The sequence below is a fragment of the Theobroma cacao genome, chromosome 7 (genome assembly GCF_053813885.1).
Source record: "Theobroma cacao isolate CCN51 chromosome 7, ASM5381388v1, whole genome shotgun sequence".
Classification (NCBI taxonomy): domain Eukaryota; kingdom Viridiplantae; phylum Streptophyta; class Magnoliopsida; order Malvales; family Malvaceae; genus Theobroma; species Theobroma cacao.
In genome coordinates, this window is record NC_142645.1 from 14,538,417 (window position 1) to 14,548,714 (window position 10,298).

The window sequence follows — 10,298 nt, forward strand, 5'->3', positions numbered from 1 at the left end:
TATGTTTTTCAGGAACTTCACATATGATGACATTTGCTCTAAAGCTTCTGTAAAAGAAATGTTGATGTGAAGCTTTTTGAATACCTCAAGAAATTTTTGGAAGTGCTTATCAAGCTTTTGTTTCTGAAGGCGCTAAGGAAAGGGTGGTGGTGGTAAAGTTGTCTTAGCTTCCTTCTCTTGACTTTGCTTGTCAACTGTCTCAATCATTGTTTTATTCTCAATAGGCTCATCTTGAAAATTAGCTTGCCTAACACTATGTTCAACCTTTTTTTTGCTCTTTGAAGTGATTACCATAACTTATTCCTTACCTTCTCTCCTTGGATTCACCTCTGTATCACTAGGCAATGTTCCTTGAGGTTAATTGTTTAATAAATTGGCAAGTTGACCAACCTGAGTCTCAAGGTTTCGAATTGACGTTGCTTGACTCTGAATGAGAGCTGTTTGACTTTCTATAATGCTATCATTATGTGTCATATACTGCCTTAGTAGATCTTTCGTAACTGACTTTTTTTTGAAATAGGTGCGTCGGCTTGCTGGTGAAATCCTAGAGGTGCATTTGGCCTTAGAGGTGAGGACGAACCTTGATTATTAGCCTAAAAGAAATTGGGATGATTCCTCCACCCTAGGTTGTAAGTGTTGGAGTAGGGGTTATTTTGCTATTTATTACCCACAAATTGCACTACCTCTATTGAGATTGGACATTGATAACTTGCAAGATTATCTCCGTATAACTCATAAGCTATAAAAAGACTTTGCAAACTATTAGTACCAAAAGATTCAAGAGTTTTAGTTAAAGTTGCTACCTAAGCAGATAACGCTGAAAAAACATCTCAATCATGAATTCTAGCTACTCTCCTATGCATTGATCACTCCACTAACCACTAGTAGTTGTTTCCAACCATCTTTTCCAACAAATTGTATGCTTTATCAATCAATTTAGCCATCAAAGTCTATCCTGTCGTAGCATCAATGGTGGTTCAAACATGCCCACTCAAACCATTGTAGAAAGTTTGCACCTGAAGCCACTTTGGAAGCCCATGATGAAGACACCGCCGAAGTAATTCTTTGTATCTTTCCCAAGCCTCGTACAATGATTCAGAATCTTACTGCATGAATAATGTGATATCATTCCTCATTTTTGTTGTCTTAGCCAGAGGGAAGAATTTGGCAAGAAATTTTTGAGCAAGATAATCCCATGTTGTTATAGAGCAAGTAGAGAGTGCATTTAGCCACGCTTTAGCTTTATCCCTTAAGGAGAAGGGAAAATGCATTAACCGAATTGTATTATTTGTGACACCATTGTGCTTGAACATGTCACAAATCTCCAACAAGTTTGATATATGGCCATTTAGATAATCACTTGCAAGACCCTAAACTGAACCAAAGTTTGAATCATGGTGATGATAGTTGGCTTGATTTCAAAACTGTTTGCTTGAATAGCTAGCCTTCGAATGCTTGATGGAATTCCTTATACCAAAGGAACAACATAGTCCCTTAAGTAACGATTGTTAGCTATTACACACTCTTGGACTTGCTATTCACTCTAATGATCATCCATTGTATTTATTGGAGTAACACCTTGTTGATTCTCTCTTTGAAGTCTGCAAAATGTTTGCTCAATTTCCAGATCATGCAAGATAGTTTCTAAGTTGTTTGTTCTGCTCATACAACAGTTGTACACAAATGCAAAACAACGAAATAAAACTTAAATTAAGACTAATCTATAAAATTTTAGTATTAGCAAATAACAAAGAAAACAAAATCCCTAGCAACAGCGCCAAAAATTTCTTTTTAATTTTGCACATGCAAGTATACGTATCAAACAAGTAATATAGTGATGAAGTAGAGTATCGTTCCCACGAAAATTTATTCCTAAAGTTTCACTAATTACTAAAATTTTAAAACAAACTAATCTTATTTAAGCAATCCAAAAATTAAAGAAAAACTAATTAAAAATAATTAAAAATCAATACTAAATAAACTAACAAACTAAATAACTTGAGAAAAGTAGTATATTAAAGACCTAGGATTATGAGTTCATTTAATATTCTATTTGGTACTAGCTCTTCTTGTTATTTATCTTTCCTAGGTGGTTTAAGTAACCTAGAATCCAAAGCTATGGACAAGTCTCCATCAAGTTGCTTATACAAATACATAACTTAATTAGTTCACTATATGTCTATAGGAATCAATTAAATTAAGTTCATTAAGCAAGTGTCCTAATGTGGCTATGTATGGCAATTGGCCCATGTCTACCTGAATCGCGAATCAAATCACTTGAGTGACATGAACATGCATTATTCAAACCTTAGTCCAATCTAAAATCTCTTTGTCGAGTCTCAATTAGATTAACAAATTAGTTAATTGTTGGCTAGACAATCAAAAGCATTAATAACAGATTTGAATAAGCAAACTGCACCCATTCATGATAAATACAAGAAAAACTAATATTCAAACTACATGTAAAGTCCACCACAATCCTAAAAAGATAATTTAGCTCATAATATGTAATAAAAACAATATCCAAAGAAATTTCACCATCAATCCAAGTCAAAGAAAATAAAAGAAACACAAAAGTAGAGAAAGCAACTAAGTGTTAAAGCTTTGTAATCTAAATTCTCTCTCAAATTCTTCTATTTCTTGCTTTGTTCTTGGCTTCAAATCTCCAGAATAGTTGCTTGCTGCCTCCCCTTTAAAACCTTTGAAAAAGGTTCCTTAAATTGCCTCCAAGTAACCGAATTTCCAAAATCCCGTCAAAGTTTTATTTTTGGAAAATCTCCCAGAGCTGTGGTAGTGGATTTTTGCTACAGTAGCATTGCGGTGCTGAGCTCTTGGGAAAATGTATGGTGCACTATGGTGGTCTATCAAATTTGAATGTAATTTTTACCCTGATTTGTTCCGAACTAGGTAAAGTGGTAAATATGAATGTTTTAGCCTTATCTCTTAACTTTCCAATGAATCATGAATCAGGTCGATTGGACTTCTAGATTGCATGATATGCTCCAAATACCATATCATATTCAGTCTATGCATACTGTTGCAGTGCTTTGACTTAGACAAATATTTTGACCATGATAAGATCAGAGATGGGCAAAATGGCAAATAAAAATTTTTTTAGCTCTTATGCTTAGCATTATAATGGTCTATGAATCAATTCATTTGGAGTTCTGTAAGGAGAGATATGGTCAAAATACCGTAACATATACGAATGAAGCCATCACCATACTTGCACGTATTTTCATCAAATGAGTCTTTTTCATCAAATTTCCTACAAAAGCAATAAAAAAACAAACAATAACTACTCTTAAAGCAATTTAAAACAAAATAACGTAAAATTTAACTAAAATACCTTAAATTAACTACTCAACATGTAATCAAATTTAAACTAGAAAAATAGGTAAAATAATAAAATCCAAAACTAAAATCTCAAAGATCTAGCAACATAAACCCCCAAAATGTGTCAAAATAACTCTATCTAATAAAGTTATCACACCCTCAAACTTATGATTTTGCTAGTCCTTTAGCAAAACATTACGTTCAGGCTCTAATCTTGGCTACATATAGCTTATAAGTGTATGTTTACCCTATATGCAAATCAAACCACCTAATCAACCAAATGTATTTGATCATACGCTATTCTATTCAAGATCTACTTAAATCCCCTTCGTCAAGGTTTAACTTAGGTTTCCAATTCAATCTAATTAATGGCTAATCAATTAGAAGCATTAAGAACAAAATATAATAAACAACTTAAATCCATTAAACAAAAGCAAAAGAGAGAAAAATAAATTAGACTACATATTGAGTTCAATCATAATCTTAGATAAATAATTTAGTTCCCCATGAACTCACACATTATCACCAAATAAAGTTTATCATCAAAACCAAAATCAAGAAAATAAAAGAACAACAAAAGGATAAAAGAACCCAAGGGTTGAAATTTTGATCTCCCAATCTTCTTGAATCCTTCAAATTCTTGTTAGCTTCAATGAGACTTTTCTTTAATAACTTTGTGGCTTGATTTTCAGCTCTGTTTGGTGTTTCATTCTTCTTTAAAAGTCCTCAAAAAAATTATTTTTTTTAGGGCTTTGAAGTTAGGCCAAGTTTGGTGAAGAAAGGAGCCAATTACAATAAGGATTTCCTTATCAGACTACATGAGCCGTGGCTTACCTCTATCAAGGCAACGACCTCAACCAATTAATTAGCAGAAATCATAATTTCTCTAAAACTACTACAGTGCTTCAAATTCAACAATATTTTTGACTAATTTCTAGGACAAAATGGGCAAAGTGATAAACATTAAATTTTAGCTTTTTATCTTAACTTTCTAATGGTCTAAGAATCATCTCATTTAGAGCTCTGTAGAGAGAGTTATGGTCAAAATACTAAAACATATACAGTGGAAGTTTGCACCTCAAAATTGCTTTCCTTCTTCCATTAAAATTCTTCCTTCATTAAACACTTACAAAAGCACAAAGAAATTAATAACAACCTATCTTAATCACATTAACACCAAATTAAGCATAAAATTAACTAAATTTAGATGGACTCAAATAAATTAATTGACTTAAAATAACTTTAAAAACATCTATTAATTTCTGTACATTACTACAAGAACTAAGCTAAATTACTAGCAAAATCAAGCCCAAATAACTCTATATAATAGAGTTATCAAATTGACTTCGCTAGCTGGCTATTGTGCATGATTTGACTATGTATAAGGAGGACCACTCAAAGATTATGATTTGATTTGTAAATGATGTGGCATAGCCTTGGTTAGGCTCAGATGAAAATGATTTGAAATTGTTATGGTACCTTGGCAACTAATGTGTGCCTTTGGATCTTTACTTTGATACGGCTTTATGGATAAGGCTAATAAAATGTATACCAATGTGGAGACTCCTTAGGGATGACTGTTATGCCCTTAACATTAGAGAGATATGATTGAAATATGACTAATGTTTAGTGAAAAGCTTTTAGGTAAGCAAATTATATGTATATGGGTTCTAAGGATGTGCTCGGCAACTAAGGTGTGCCTATAGAGCCTAGTTTGATGGTGGCTTTAAGGTTAAGCCTTAACTTGATATGATGTGATATGGTGACATAGAGTTCAAAAAATTATGAATGTGATACACTGTTAAATTGTTATCGGACAAGGCATAATATGATGAGATGTACACGTCGGATGCAAGGATGATCCTTGCACCTTTATCTTTGAAGATGTTTGATAAGTAGGCATGGTTGCCTCTTAACTAGATATGCCTTATATGTATGCGTATATGTTATATTATGTTATGTTAACATCTCCTCACTGAGTATTAGATGACTCACCCCTCTATTGTACCATATGCAAATAAGTAAGGCTACGAGATTGCATGTTTAGTGTTGTCATTTGGACATACACATATTTGGCATCCAGTAGGTTCCCCATACCATGTGGTCACTTTGTTCAGTTCAAACTATGTTATCTTCCGTTGGTGGTACTAGTTTCCCAACCATGTGTATTTGGGATCTATGTAGGCACAATGTTGCCGTTTATATTTGTATAAAGGCTATATGATACGAACCCGCTATGATGGCCAATGTATGGCCTTATGGATATTGTGTATGAATTATATGCCAAGGGGCCATGTTTATGTAACTGAATCTAATTATATATAAAAATATGAGTTTGGAAATCCTTGGCAATGTGTGAATGGTTTGAAATTCTAAGGTTTACTCGGGTCTCGTGGGCTTCACTTGCCAAGGTTGTGCATTGATCACGGACCAATGGGTTTGGGTCTTGATAATAGATGACTACATGAGACTAAGGGGAGGCAACTACGGAACAATCTATCGATAGATACACGAAAACTATAGATAGATAGCCACTTGAGAAAGACTTAAAAGCAACCATGACACGATTTATCGATAGATCCACGAGAACTATCGATACATGACCATTCTTGAAGTGAATGGGGTATAATCTATGGATAGTTACGCAGTAACTATCGATAGATTACACCGCAAGAATAATTGGAAAGTGCCTCGAACACCATCTATCGATAACCTTGAAAAATCTATTGATAGATGAGGAATGAAACTTGAGAGATTGTAAAGTACCTATCGATAAATGCATGCCATCTATCAATAGATGCATGTGAATTTGTAAAAATAAAAAGGGCACTAGTCTTCCACCCATTTCAAAATAAAAGAGAAACACCCCCATGCTCTACCCCATTAAAGGCCCAAGTTTTTCATTGGATTTTTTACTTTCTTGGAAGTGATTTAGATCTTGGAAAATCAATTTGGAGGTAAGAATGCACCTTTTCATCGATTGATTTCATTTTTAATTGGTTGTAATGTGGGATTTGTGTTACTTTAGCCTTGGTGAGAATTCTCCCTTCAAGTTGCTGGAAACTTAGGAGCTTAAGTTGAATTAACGCAGCACTCAAGGTGAGGGTTTAAGCTCATTGAACCTAGTATTGGAAACCTAGGTTTGTAGTTGTGATTATCTTAAAGTTGAGCTAGTTTGAATGTTGGAAATTTGGTTGAAAGTTGAGCAATGATTAATTATATACTATGTGTATGTGTAAAAAGGGGAAAAATTAAATTATAGGCTCTCCTTGAATTGGAAAGCCATTGGAAGCAGAGAAAACTATGTTTGATTGTTGCGAGATTGCCCAAATTGTCAATATGAATGGGATTTATATGTTTAAATAATGCATGGAAGCATAACACATGATAAATGCATTGTCATTGTACTTGATTGACGTGTATGCGTTGAGATGGTTATGCTTAGGGTAGTAACTATTAATATACATTAGTATGTACATGTGTGCTATGTTATGAGCCATATGGTGGCATAATATCATGGGTTGGGCTATGGACAGTATGCTCAAAAATATGCAACGAAAAGAAAATTAAAACTTTATAACTAAACAACTGAAACATGCCTCCACCCATAGATCACTTTAGTGATATTTAACACATAAAAGCACAAAATTAATTATTATTCAAAAAGTTACCTAGCCAAGTAATTTCGTAATCACAATAGCACTTCCTGAAGCAATCCTGCAAACATCAGAAGGAGTAAAAACCTTAGCCATTAAGTGCTTGGCCTCTAATGGTAGTACACACGATTGCGCACAAACCTTTAACAAAGGAGGGAGTTTTTAACTATACTTTGTTCTAGCAATGAGGATAACAATTGTCTTTTTTCTCCTTTTCACAAGCTTAGCTAAACCTTTCTAGAAAATTACTTCATAGGCAATTTCCTCTTTTACACAAAGGAAGTGGCAGTAAAGAGAGAAAACACTTTTTCTTTTTCTAACAAAAATTATGTTTTCCTCAATCGTGAAAATCTGCCATATGGAAAATAGTTAAAAGGTGACTTACATAGTTAGGTTAAAATAACTTTAATTTTGTAATTAAGCCCTTAATATTATAACACATTATAATATTAGACCTATTACTTAATTAAACTCTTTTAATTAAATCATTGAAAATTAAAATCAAAATTAATTTCCTTTATATTTGCAATCAAGGCCTTTTAATTATAACTATTTATAATTATACCTAAAACTTAATTAAACTTTTTAATTAAGTTTATAGAAGTTAATTAGCTAGCATGTGATTTAAGTCTAACTTAAATCATCACTCTCCTAATTTAATTCAAATGCAATCATCGTGTGTGATCCATTATATTACTAACATGTTGGCGATGGAATTAATTAATGACTTAATTGATTAATATAAATTTCAATGAATTAATTTATAATCAATTTCATAAACCAAGATTGGCATCTAGTAATGCATCATGGCTACTTAATTATTAAGAGAGTCAAAGGGTTTTTTGATAACCTGTCAATGTGCAATTTATCAATGAAATTCATTCCTTCATCATATATCTCGAAGATGATAAGAGCTTGGTACAATGTCTATTCTTATTAACCTCCATATTTGTTCCTGTAGTTATAGCATTAGCTTTATAGAAACTTATGTAACCTTTTCATAATCTCCATGTCACCTTGGCCAAAGACTTCAATAAGCTGATGTTAACTAAGAATTGATAGGATATGTCCTCTAAAACACTTAAAGTGATGATTCCTATCTTGACCACTCATTTAGCTTCACATGCTTTATGCTATACCCAAAAGCATCCTGTTTAGGTATTCTTGGTTAGGCACATGTAGGGATGAAATTAAAGCATAGCACCACATATAAAAGACAACCTAGTGTCTCAAGTTTAAGGAGTATTTAAATGACTGACACATAAGAAGTATTGCATAGACACTAGAGTGTATTACCGAATGCACTTCTCATGGCGGGTCATGTTCAGTGAACTTGTTCTCCTAAGCCAGTACTTATATGCTTATTTCAAGTATCTCTATTCTTCAATCTATGAGATCGATTGCTTACTTTCAAAGTAAGGAATATAGAATATACCAGTCTTTAAGCATCATTAATGTCCAATCTCAATGATACATGGTGTAGGTACATTTTTGAGATTTATACTTTGATGCATAGGGATCTCATAACTACAAGCCATTACAATTCCCTTACAAGGCATATTAATCTCATGGACTTCATCCAATTAGACTTACAACTCATTATAATTGATGTCTTATTGATGAAGGAAAACATCTAATCATTCAACATGAATAATATTGTTGCATAATTGGAATCAAGCCATAACCAATCCCAATTGGCTACAAGGCTCATCCCAACACATCCCACGAGCACAAAGCTAATTACTACCTCATGGTATGTGGATTCAATCCATCTAGCAATTGTGTCTCCATGTAGACTCGCTTATGCCCTTCAATGTGTTTAATTGCCTTATCTATCTTCATAATGTCCATGCATCACATCATGTCATATTACTATATCTAGATCCAATGAGACCCAAGTTATACTAGTATGGCTCCATTGTTACATTGTCAATGCTTAGAACACTTTATTAGTTCCATGGACTAGCGATCTAAATATCTTCCTATTAGAGCCCTTTTTAATAGGATGTATAGGACTTTATTTATATACACGTATAGTCCCTTTTGCTCTTTGGAACCATTCCAACTAGACTATGCTATATGCATCATATGCATATGTCACTCTGTGTTATGTCATTTAACCCCTTTTAATTTTTTTTATACTATCATTGTGCTCCCACTATACCCAAGATCCTTTGTGAGAGTAATATTCAAACTCTTTTGAATATTCCATGATGTTACGCATATATATATACATCTCAATGTATGCTTGGAATCATATTGGTTTGGAATATCATAATGGGTTTTATATGTTGGAGAGATATGGAGCAAATCATATCACAATACGTAATTGCTTTCTTTCTTAAACATTTATCTCTATGTTTTGTTCTTAAGAAAGTTCCATTTTATATGAATCAATATTCAACCTTTTGATTAATTAAAGATAATTCATAATTGATCAAATATCATTGCTAGGATAAACATGAAGTATGGATAATTAAATATGAAATAATTATTCCAAATAATTATTCAAACTTGAAACATATAAGTTTCCACATCCAAATGCTAAAGACAAATGTTTCACTAGCCATTCCCATGGCAATAACATAATTAATGTTTTGAAAACATCCCAATAAATTATCCAAAATGTCGAGCAATCCAATGTAGCATTTAATGCTTTAAGTAGTCCATCCATGTGGTCACCTCCTTAGCCAAGATCCTACTCATCTTGATCTTTGGTCCCTGCAATATGCCAAACATATGAGAACAAACTTTCAAGTATCATATACCTTTAATATATAAAGTAGAATTATTTAACAAATGGTATTTGAATTAGAAACTTCAATAAGCCTCTTTTCCTTGCTCATAGTAGCTAGGTACTCCTTATAATTCCTCCTTTGATGCCCAAGTTTGCCATAATGATGGCAAATATCCTTCTCTTTTTCTTTTTTGACACCTCCTTTAGACTTTAGTGCCTTCTCATTTTTGGATTTTACCTTCTTCCTTTTTTGGGCTTACTTCTTCTGTTGTTTCATATGAGCCTTTGAAGAAGAAATAAGAAGCAATGATCCCTTATCTTTCTTGATAGTCCTCTTTGTCTTGTCCAACATATTTAGAAGTTTCGAAAGAATGACTTCCAATTGATTCATATGGAAGTTAAACACAAACTGATTGAAGCTGTTAGGAAAAGATTGTAGAACTAAGTCTATACTTAGCTTATGATCCATTGATAATCCTAATTGTCGAAGTTTCTCAATGAGTTCAATCATCTTCAACACATGGGGTCTAACAGAAATGCCTTCTACCATCTTGCATCGAAATAGTTCC

At 33.0% G+C, this 10,298-nt stretch overlaps 1 non-coding gene across 1 annotated transcript; it reads left to right on the forward strand.

The window, feature by feature from the left end:
- The first annotated feature begins 1,032 nt into the window (after positions 1–1,032).
- On the forward strand, positions 1,033–1,139 carry LOC148761723 (small nucleolar RNA R71). Its single transcript, XR_016027673.1, has one exon. It is a non-coding gene; the product is annotated as a small nucleolar RNA R71 (small nucleolar RNA).
- Positions 1,140–10,298: the final 9,159 nt, after the last annotated feature.